The sequence below is a fragment of the Fukomys damarensis genome, unplaced genomic scaffold (assembly GCF_012274545.1).
Source record: "Fukomys damarensis isolate Sample0158 unplaced genomic scaffold, DMR_v1.0_HiC HiC_scaffold_21, whole genome shotgun sequence".
In the NCBI taxonomy this organism is placed as follows: Eukaryota; Metazoa; Chordata; class Mammalia; order Rodentia; family Bathyergidae; genus Fukomys; species Fukomys damarensis.
In genome coordinates, this window is record NW_022900933.1 from 17,504,251 (window position 1) to 17,516,236 (window position 11,986).

Here is an 11,986-nt window from a genome sequence, read left to right on the forward strand (position 1 = left end):
TATTTATACTATAAATGACAAATATTCAAGGTGATAGATATATTTACCACGATTTGAACATATGTGTATTGAAACATCACATGGTACCCTGTAAATATTTACAGCTTTTACATATGTCAGTTAAAAATAAATGTAAATGAAAAATACATACATAACTAAAACAAGAGCCGTCATCTGATCAACTGGGCCTCACACATTGGCTGCCCAGGTGGAGAAGTGCTCCACTCTGGAGAGGCCCATCCTCTCTGCCAAGCCAACCTGGATGTCTTCCAGGCAGCAGGACCCTGCTGCTAAGTCTGAACCACAGATGTTAAAGCTTGGGAGGGATGCGAATATTCACAAGGGCACCCTTATTCCCAGTGAGGGCAAATCCGGCAGTTCTGTGTAACACAATGTGGGGGTTGGTATATCCCATGACTTCCAGTGCCTGGGCATCCATCCATTTGGGGCACAAATTGAAGGACCTGGCTGGCTTCCCACCACTGGGCACTTAAGAGTTGTGCCTGCCTCCCTTGGAAAAGGCAGGAAGCCTGTTTGGGCCCTTACAATCAGCCTGGCCAAGGCTGCCCAGTTAGCTCTCCGGGGCATAATTCTGGGATTCAGTTTTAGATTCAGGCAGATCTGAATTTTAAAAACTTTATGAATACTTAATTAAAGAACTATAAGCATGTGATTGGAAAAATAAATGGTTACAAGAATTATGTTTATTATATTTTATTTTTTGTTTGTTTGTTTTGAGACAGGGTCTCACTATGTAGTTGAGACTGACCTGGAACTCACTAGGCTGGTCCAGGCTGGTCTCGAACTCACAGTGATCCTCCTGCTTCAGCCTCTCGAGTGCCAGTATTTTAAAGGTGTGAGCCACCACGCCTGGCACAAGAGCTATGTTTAAAAGGCACCCTCCAATATTTCATTCAATCTTGCTTTTGGGGGGCAGTGGCTTTTAATAGTGTTAGTTTCTGATTCTGCCAGTTTACTTCCAGGTCTCTGAGCACCATGCTGAGAGAGTTGTCTTCTGTAACCATGGGGATGGGTTCCAGGGCAACCACCCTTCCCCAGGACACCAATATCTGCAGATGCCCAAGTTCTTTTGTGAGCTATGCATGTCCTCCCATATACTTTTTTTTGGTACCAGAAATCAAACTCAGGGCCTTGCGCTTGTCAGGCAGGCATTGCACCCCGAGTTACATTCTCCCTTTCGCTCCCATATACTTTAAACCATTACTTAGAATATCTCATACCATGTAAATGACATGTAAATAGCTGCTATAGTGTGTATTTAGGGAGTAACGGTAAGGAAAAAGTCTTTACGTATTTAGTAGAGACTTATTTTTTGTGCTGGGATTGAACCCAGGACCTCGTGTGTCCTAGACAAGTGTTACAACACTGAGCCACACCTCTGGTCCAAATGAATTTTTTTTCAATTAATTGTGACCTGTCGTTGGTTCAACCCAAGTGGAACCTGCCAGTGTACAGGCTTCAGTGTTCTGCTATTTTCTGGTAGATGAGCTGAAGACATTGTCCACTGGCTCCTTGCTCTGAAAAAGCAGGATGTAGCTCATCTGGAGACACAGAGATGCACCACCCGGAACCTTCTTCCAAAACAACCTGCTGCCTGGTATAGGGAGTGCAGCCAGCAGACAGCTGCCTCCACCAGCTTGTTCAGGGTCCGCTCAGCTGCACGGAGCGGTGTCACTGGAGGCCGCAGCCTGAGCAGGCGAGGGAGAGAGGCCAGGCTCGGTTGGTCCAACCTGGGACACTTTTACTGTCAGTGATCACTCCAGTGCGCAGGCTGCTGGTGGAGATCAGGTTGGGTCTGCACTATAGTTTGACATCTCTCCCAGCCCATCCTTCTCCTTTCCCCCTTTTTTCATAGAACATCACCTTCCCTGAACTCTTTCAGCATCTGCTTCCATGGAGCCTGACTGGCAACCACCACCCTTGTCTCTCCCCGCTGTCCTTAGAGTATATTAAATGTGTGTAGTGTCAAATTAACCGAACGGGGACATTTTCCCCCAGATTCCTTCCCCTGAATGGTTTCAAGTTAGGGTTAGCCACGGGGGAAGTTTGAGCACGTCTGGAAGGCAGAAAGGAAGCGACCGCTGTTTTTAGTGTCTGCAGCCAGGTCACTGACCCTCTGCACACCTGGATGTCACTGCCCCCGAGCTCTTCCTCATTCTCCTCAGCATCCTGGGGTCCTAGCCCACTGATGGGGGCCCCTGCTTTCCAAGATCACGCCTATATGGAGGCTGGAGGCAGAGAGCGAGGGAGAGAGATGCAGATTTCAGTTTGTCCCTGTGGTTCCAGGGTTGTCCTACCTCTTCCTCACTTCTGCCTTCTCTTCCCAGCTGCTAGTTCTGCTGACCTCGGATCCAACAGCAAACACAAAGGCCATGACTTCCATGGACTGGTGCCACTGGCTCCTATAACCGTGTGAACTCTGATCCCGGTCATGGTTCGCTTTGTCCCGAATTCTCACTGGTACAGTCATTATTTCTAGTTCCTCTCATTAGCTTTGCTTAGTAAGCCCTGAACAGTACTTGGCTCCATACTCTGCGGGGGTGATGTTAGCACCGCCACCCTTACCTCCCTCCCTTCCTCCCTTCTCACCTCTTCTCTCAGCTATTTATTTTTACACTGTCAAGTGGGCTAACATTACATCCTGTCCTGAAACCATAGCGAACTTTTCCCTTCCTTGTCTGTGGTCCATTCTAAAAGCCAAAACCAAACAGCATTTAGAGTCGTGCATTTTGTGTGGGTAAATGGACACCAGGCCCAATGATGAGTTGTGGTTGTATTTTCTTCCCGATGTGTCAAGAGCAGACACCTGTGTCGCTCAAAGCACAAATAGACTTTTTATTTTATTACTGCCATTTTGTCATGCCTTTCTTGTTTAGTGGTTTGTTTTTCCTGAAGTTTTTGATTGATTTACTTTTTTTCTTTTTTTTTTTTCCACTTTTCTTTTTCGGTACTGGGAATTGAACCTAAGTCCTCGCACATGGGCAGGCTCTGTGCCGCTGAGCTACATCCCCGGCCTGATTTACTTTTTTTCTGCTTGGGCAAAGAAAACTATTTGCTGTCATGTCCCAATTACCACTTAGATTCTTCTTCCTCTTCCTCTTTCCCCTCTTCCTCCTTCTCCTTAAGTTTGGGACAGGGTCTAGCTAAGTCATTAAGTTGCTGGACTTAACTTGATTAACTGGACTTGAACTTGTGATTCTCCTGCTTCAGCTTCTCAAAGTGCTAGAATTACAGGTATGCACTAGAATGCCTAGCTCCTTACTTGCTTCTTATTTACTTTATGTATTGCTTAGAATCCATTCTTTTTGCCTAGGAAACATTCTCCTTGGGACCCATGACATTTTATGGAGCATGAACTTTGGCTCGACCATTCTTTTTTTTTTTTTTGTACTGGGGATTGAACTCAGGAACTTGCACTTGCGAGGCAGGCAGTGGAACTAAATCCCCAGCCCTGGAGCGTGATTGTCTATTGAGGCTCGACTCTAGGTTTAATCTCACTATTTCTTCTATTCTCATATGGCTTTTTTGTTCCCTTAAGATCTAGTTCAGTTTTGCTGCAATGCATTCTCATTTAATATACTCATGCACAAGAAATACCTATCAGGGACTTATGTGAGGACATAATCTCTGTGTGATTTGGACAAATTCCTAATTGTGTCACCAACCTCATAGGGTGACTGTGAAGATTACACTTGATAATATTTGTAAAATTCCTGTCCTTTTTTTTGCTTGTTTTTTTTTGAGACAAGGTCTTGCTATGTTGTTTAGTCTGGCCTTGAACTCACTATGTAGCTCAGGCTGGCCTTGAACTCACAATCATCCTCTTTTTCAACCTCCCAAATGCTGGGATTACAGGTGTGCGCCACATCTGGAAAAAGTCCTGCCCTATGATGCTCAGAAAATTTTGGTTGATTTCCATCACTATTCCACATTATTGTGCCCTAAAAGATCCTGAAGTGCTCCTACTGCCTGTGGAATAAAATTCAAATTCTTCATCATGGCTTCAGGGCCTCCATGACAGGATTCTAATTGATCTTTCAGGTTTATTTTTAATTACTCTTTTCACATACCTGATACCTTGCCAAACTCTGCCCAACATAGCCGTGTCTTCTGATCGCTGGCCTTGACTCTCTCTTGTTCGCTGTCTGAGGAAAGCCTTTTCCACAACGTCTGCGTGTTGGACTCCACTTCCTTCCCCAGTGTCCGTTGCACCATTTATCTCTCTCATCTCCTGGTACGAGCAGTCCTTGTCTCCCCTCGTACTACAGCGGTGGCCTCATGCTCGGTGGGCTGCAGGTGGATGGACCAAACCCTTTCAACGCTTCCCTGCAGTGTTGAATAATTCTTTTTCACAGGCTGGGCAGAATCCAGCCTGCCTCTAGGCCACGTTTTCAGAAAAACCAGAAAAACCATTGCTTCCATCCTCTTTCCCACCAGGGCAACTTCCCCCTTGGGAAGCAGCCCCATGCCCACTTGCATGTAACATGTTACATGCCCACTTACATGTAACATGTTACGTGTCCACTTACATGTAATAGAAGAGATCTTTTGGCCAGTGGAAAATGTTTGCCATCAAATCTCTCTCGCTCTGGGATTTAGTTAAAGGAACAAACTGCACGTACCATGAGAGGGGTAACCTTAATCATAACCCATCACTTGTGTTTCTTCCCATTCGTCTCATGATTGCACAGATGTTTTAGAGGACTCTGGCATTCTAGGCACTGCGGAAAGCTTGCGGGGAGAAGCTGCCGTGGAGAAGACAGAAGCCCGGCCACAGGGAAATCACAACTAGCTTAGACTGGTTTACAGATTGCTTTCTGATCTTGAGGGCCTGCTGAGAGTAGAGGCAGGAGCATCTGGGGGCAGGAAGAGCGAAAGGCTGGGTGTGTGGATGAGGATGGAGCAGGTGGAGTCCACAAAGGCCCCAGGAACCAGGATGGAAGAGGATCCCAGAAACGGCAAGGTCCCAGTTTAGCCTTCAGGTGGGATGGAGCTGTCAGACAGTAGGCTAGGCAGGGAGCTGGGGAGAAGGCAGAAAGAAAGATGTTACAGGCTGTGAACACAAGGTTCTGACCCATCCTGTTCACATGTCACATTCTCCTGACCAGGTGAGTCCCTGGCCAGCCTCTTAGAATGTAACCCAAAAAGGAATCACAGAGAAAGGACAATCCATTTGCTCACTTGGTTTAAACTTCTGTTTATTCTGGGATGGTACAGGAGGTGAGGGAGAAGGGTGGCCTCAGCCATTGCTCACTTTAGCCTCCTATCAGAGGTAGCCAGTCCCAGCTCCAGCCCCTTGGTCTGGATTAGTGTACAGGGTGCCCCGTGCTGGAGGGAGTCATGTGCTCTGAGCAGACATTGCAGCCTATTAAAAGCTGAATTCTGTCTGTGGTTACATCCTGGAGGGCTACCACACAGCAGACAAAGCTCCTTTTATAGCCAGTGGGACTAAGGAAAGGGGGGAAGCTGAGCTCTTAATGTGGCCAACCAACTTCCAGCTTATAGCAATAAATTTCTCCTTGGACCTTTTCAAAACAAAGCTTGGCTAATGTAGAACCAGAGGTTGCCAGTGGTGGCTGAGGCCTGGCATGGCCCACAGGTACAGATTCTCCTTCTCCTTGGGGTCTTGGGACTCTGGCTTTTTGATTGGGCTTTTGTGTTATCTGCCTTATCCCAGAGGAAGACTGTTCAGGGAGCCCACTCAAAACAGGGAGCCACAGATTCTTGCAACTGGAGATGTCCTTGGAGACAGCCAGTCTAGCCCTTTTACTTCCTAAGATGTGGGGAGGAGGGGGGGTGGGGGTCTCTTATCTACAGAGATAGTGACTGGGCTGGGGGTGGATGCCAGAACACCTCATTCCATGTCCAGATATCCTTCTGCTTACACCAATCACGACTTTTATTTGGAAATGTGTACACATCAGGAAAGGCACAAAAGGAATAAGGCAATTAGCTCTGAGAGCCAACTAATGATGGTGGAAGTTAAAACAAAGTGATCAGCCTATGCAGGAGCCATCCTGGTTCCCTCGTATCACACCACAGGCTTTGCTTACACACGGGTGGTCTTGTCCTTGGAAGGCCTCTGCCTGCTCCGCTAGGCACCTGATCAAGATCAGAATCTGAAAACCTTGTGTATTTATAATATACTAACTTTTCTCATGTGAGAAAAGCTCATGTGAGCCTCAGAACAACCCCGAGAAATATGATTATTCATTTAGATAATAATAGAGGTGGAAATGGGGTGCAAGGGAGAATATGATTGCTAAATATCAATGCAGCTAGCAGATGGTGAATTGTGTCTCAAACTTATTCTTCTGACTCAGAATCCTGTCCTCTTCTCTTTGTGTCATCAGAAGACATGTGAAAAAGTGCCATAAATTGTACACCATATGATGCTAATTAGCACCTCCCCTGTGGCCGTCTCCATCACCTCCGTCACCACACACACCATCGCTATCACCATAACAACCATGGCCACCACTACCACTGTCACTGCTGTCGTCACTACCACCAGCACCCCCACCCCCATCCTCACCACTAGCACAATCCAGTCACCATCGCCGGCTTCACCCAACACCACTACCACCGCCATCACCCCACTGCCAGCACCACCAACATCAATGCCGCCGTGACCACCAGTCCCCAACTCCCACAGCATCCCAGTCCACACACCAAGCCATTACTGTCATTGCCACTTTTACCGCCACCACATCCCCTCCCACCAGCATCTCTACCAGTACCATCACCTCCACCTTCAGCAGCATCAGCACTGGTGTTATTGCCACACCGGAACTGCCACTGCCATTGTCAGTGCCATTGCCTGCCCTGCCATCGCTGCTACTAACACCTGCAGAACCCTGAGAGGACATGGCCTTAAGCTAGAGGCTCCTCTAGACTGACTTGTTGACCCTGACTGTTACTTCCATCTTGGCTCCAAAGTGCAAGTCAAAGAGTAGCTTTCAAGCCCTGTGCTTCTGGTGTGCTCCTCATAGGGGTCTGCAAGGCCTTTGGGCTAGGCCAGGGCTCACAAGCCCTCGGGAGGGAAACAGCCCCGTGGCCCAAGTCTTGCATTCTGAAAAATGAGAAAGAACTGATCTGGGTCAGAGGTTGGAAACATGCCCTTGCTTTTTCACCAGTGTTACAAGTTTTCCCTTTGCCCCATGGACCTCAGATTTGAAAAGGACAAAAATGGAGCTCTTCCTCCCTGTTATAGCTTCAACTTATAAGGTGTGATTGAAAAATAGGATGATATGTAACCTTAAAAAATGTTTACAGTAAAAAACACATTGCCATTAATCTCCCTCAAAAGACTCTCTCGATTCAAACACACTTACCTAATCATTTTTTCCACCTTCTGGAGCAGATCTGGAAGTCCTCTTTCATGTCTTTAGTTGCGTTGTTAAGGCTTCCTTGATGTCTTCAACTGATTCAAAACACTTACCTTTCTTAGTAATTTTTACTTTGAGGAAGATCAGCAGTCGCATGGGGCCAGGTCTGGTGAATGAAGCGGATGAGGACACACTGTACTGTTTTCAGGAGACTGCTTTCCCATCAGGTGTCACTCAGCAGTGGCACCCATTTTTTTTTTTGGTACTGGGGATCGAACTTGGGTCCTTGTGCTTGCGAGGGAGGCAGCGGAATCACTGAGCTAAATCCCCAGCCTCTTATTGTAGTTTTGATAACACCTTCTGATGACACTTATAAAAGAAGCCTTCCAGAACTGCTTTAGAAAGTGACAAGAACTGCAGAAAAAGTGTGCTCGAAGTGAGAGGAAGTATTTCAAGAGGGATTAATGCCAATGTGTCTTTTCCTGTAATAAATTTTACTGTATCTTTTAACCACATCTTGTTCACCTGAGGCTTTCCTGATGTGTGAGGGATGCTTGGGCGACGACAATAACCACGCAGCTCATGTGTGATGCACCTATAGCCACAGACAAGTCCTGTTAGAAGGAGGTAACCATTTCATATCCCAACCAGTTGTCCTGTTGCTACAACAGCAAAGGATAGCTGTGGGAAGACTAAACTGTTCAATCATATTTGGGTCCTCTGTGCTTTGGGGGAGGCAGTACAGCCAAGCGGTTTGGAAGATAGTCCTCAGAGCCAGTCGTGATGGTGGATTGACTGCATCAACTTGAGAAGTTTAGTTAAGAGAAGTTTAACTAAATCGACTCAGCAATTCCACATAGGGTGGCTTGTTGCCTGGATGGTATAAAGGGGAATGAGGAAGGAGGTTTCTGCTTCTATTTCTTTGGGGGAGCTCCAGTCTTCGCCTTCACCTTAGAAGTCATCTCCTGGCTTCCAGCACAGACTTGTCAGCTTCTGGCAAGGATCCTTCAGCCTTCCAGCCTAGACTCCTCATTGGCCTCCTGCTACAGACTCGTATGGGACGCTGCAGTGAGCTCCAGACCTTCAACTAAATCCTTTGGCCTCCCATGTGCGGAAACATCCTTTGCACTCTTCCTCATCTGACTCTGGCTGGCCAGGGTAAGCCAATCTTGTAAATTCATATATATTTATATATTTTGTGTTATATCTGTTTCTCTAGTAAATACTGACTGATACACCTGTACAGATTGGCTTCGAATCTCAGCTCAGTGACAACTTACTGGCTCTGTGATCAGGGGAAAGTTACTCGACCAACTTATGCAACAGTTTTCCCATCAGTAAAATTGGGATAATATTAGGCTTGTTGGGAGGATTGAATGGATTAATACATGTGACGTACCTAAGATGAATATATAGTAAGTGCAAAATGGGCTATTTTATTATTATTATTATTATTATTATTATTATTATTATTATTATTATTATAGGAGTAAGTGAAAGCAATAAGCATTTGTTGAGAGTGGGAAAGGCATTGTGGATTCTAGATGCTTGGGGAGATATAAGACGTAAAAGCAAGAAGACACGGACCCTATCTTAAGGTGTTTTCAGCCTAGAAGAAGAGAGAAGATACTACAATATGTCAAACATAAGGAATGCCATGTAGAAAGACTAATAAAACCCCCTCCTAACCTAATTTGGGGCAGTTGAAAAGTGACCATTTTTTAGGTTATAGGACTGGTGTGTGTGTGTGTGTGTGTGTGTGTGTGTGTGTGTGTGTGTGTGTACAGATAGAATCACAAAAAGAAAGGCCAGCTTTTTTAAGAAAAGAGAGAAAAAACATTTTCCAATGCCTCCTTTTAACCTCATTTCATTAGGCATTCCCATGAATGCATTAGGACATCAGGCATAGCACCTGTGTTTTGGTAACCTAGTTCCCAGGACAACTGCAGGTATTCCAAGAGGCTAGATCTTCTCAGAGAGAGAGAGAGGGATTCAAGTGGAAATTTCCAGGTTAGAGCAGAGCTGGGCACCTCTCCTTTGAGAGTGAACTAGGGCCCCATATTTGACAGCAGGACTCTGGCCCAGGGGCCATTAAATGGAGGCTGATTTATGTATAAGGTTCTAAAGTGTAGTTGTTCCCTTACATAATAACTAAGAAGAAGACGAAGAAGAAAAAAAAAAAGGAGGACATCAACCTAATTTAGAATCTCTTCCTCAGCTATTTTGAGACTGTATGGTAAAAATCTCAGTTTAGCACCCCAGAAGGATGAATTGTTCTAAGGTGTTAAAAGGTTTAATCTTTGGGTGCCAAGCTTAAATTTAAATCATTCTGATGGGCTTTCAAAACTATATATACTCTTCTTTGCTTTGTTTAGTAGGGTATTTGGAACATGACTTGGCCTTTTTTTTTTATGTCTTAGGTGTTTCTCATAGTACTCTATTGCCTTTATGATCTCATGTAGAGGATATCTTGACCCACTGTAGTTAGGTCCAGGATGTTAATGGACATTATCTCTCTCTCTCTCTCTCTCTCTCTCTCTTCAAAACTATATATACTCTTCTTTGCTTTGTTTAGTAGGGTATTTGGAACATGACTTGGCCTTTTTTTTTTATGTCTTAGGTGTTTCTCATAGTACTCTATTGCCTTTATGATCTCATGTAGAGGATATCTTGACCCACTGTAGTTAGGTCCAGGATGTTAATGGACATTATCTCTCTCTCTCTCTCTCTCTCTCTCTCTCTATATATTTATAAAATGACATAATACTGTATAGCTAGGTACTGTGGTGTGCACCGGTAATCCTAGCTACTTGGGAGACTGAGGCAGGAGAATTGCATGTTTGAGGCTAGCCTGGCTAGCTTAGTGAGACTCTATCTCAAATTTTTAAAAATTTAAAAAGGTGTGAGGATATAGCTCAGTGGTCGAATGTCCTTGGATTCCATTCCCATTGCTACAAAGAAGAAAAGAAATATAGTATTTTTATATCACCTATGGATATATTCCAGTATACTTTAAATCATCTCTAGATTTTTTACATTACCTAATACAGCATAAATGTCATGTCAGTAGTTGTTTTTACACTGTATTGTCTGGAAGTAATTACAAGAAAAAAAAGTCTACACGTGGTCAGTGCTAATGTAACTTTTCACAAAGTTTTAAAATCTGGCTCAATCCACAGACACAGAACCAGTAGATACAGAGGACTAGCTGTATTTTAAATTTTATAATAATTTCAATGAAAAAACCCAACAGGCTTCTGGATTTAACCCTAGAATGTAAAGGGTTTGGAAGTTGTCACTACTATCTTTATAGCAAGAAAAGGCAAGAAAAACAAAAATTATCAAATTTTTTGGATCCATCAGAGATTGAGGCTGCAGAACAAAACCTCCACCCTAACCTCTAGAGACAGGCAGGGGCAGAGAGATACAAGTGAGATCATCCCCCCTGCAGCAGAGGCACTGGAGCACAGTCTGATAGAATCGTGAGTGATGATATGGAAGATTGCTGGAGGTTGGGTGTGAATAACTTTGAGTTCCAGAGCTGCAATCTAAGGAGTCTTCACACTGTTGTGAATTTTACCTCTAGGATCTTTACCAAGTTCTCACAATGAAGACCCAAGAAAGAACTGCCCCCCGCTGCTGCGTTAGGAGGAAGAAGAAACTCCATTTGGAAATATACTCAGAGCATATTTACAGACAAAGCTCTGCTTTCCAGGGGGAATGACTTTACCAGAGCTTTAGCTTAACAGAGGGACAGACATTTACTCAACTCCAGCTCCCCTTAGCCTTCTTGTCTTATCTGAAGGGAGGAAGAACCCAAGGTACATAGGTTAAATACATGGGCTAGAGATAAAGGCCCACAGAAGACAATAATTAAACTATTGGAATTTTATAACACTTCTTGTACCTCATCACTGTGTAAACAAGGCATCAGTATAACAAAGAAGATTGTAGCTGAAAGAGCTACAAGGTTCAGATTCTATTTAAGGAGTTCTTAGGAAAGCTCAAAAATAGGAAGGAGACAAAAATAAAGCTATAGAGAAATTTGAAGGCTCTGGTACCTTCAGTTATAATAAAACATTAAACAGCTCAACTACTGGCCAGATTAGTATAAAAATCTCACATTACCTTTTTACCTCTATTCTTATTAACTTATGTATCATACTTGGCTTTGAACAACAACAACAAATTACAAGGGATACTAAAAGGTAAAATCAAATCAAAACAAAACAAAAAACCTACAATGTGTAAAAACAAAGCAAGAGTCAGATCCAGAATCAGGTAAGAAACAGATTTTGGATTTCTCAGGAAGGGAATTTAAAAATAACTGATATATGGAGCATTTTAATGAAAAAAGTAGACAATATGGAAGAACATATAGATTATATAAGAAGAAAATTGGAAACTAAGAGAAAAAAACAGAAGGAAGTAAGAGAAATAAAAAACATTGTAACAGAAATGGAGAGTACCTGTGATGGTTCATGAGAAGACTGCCTTGGTTAAAAAAGGAATGAGTGAGCTTGGAGATATGTTAATAGAAATTTCTCAAATTCAAAAGAAAAGAGAGAAAAAGACTAATGAAAACATCCAAAAAAAAAAAAAAAAAACCCCAAACTCGGAAATCCAAGAATTGAAGG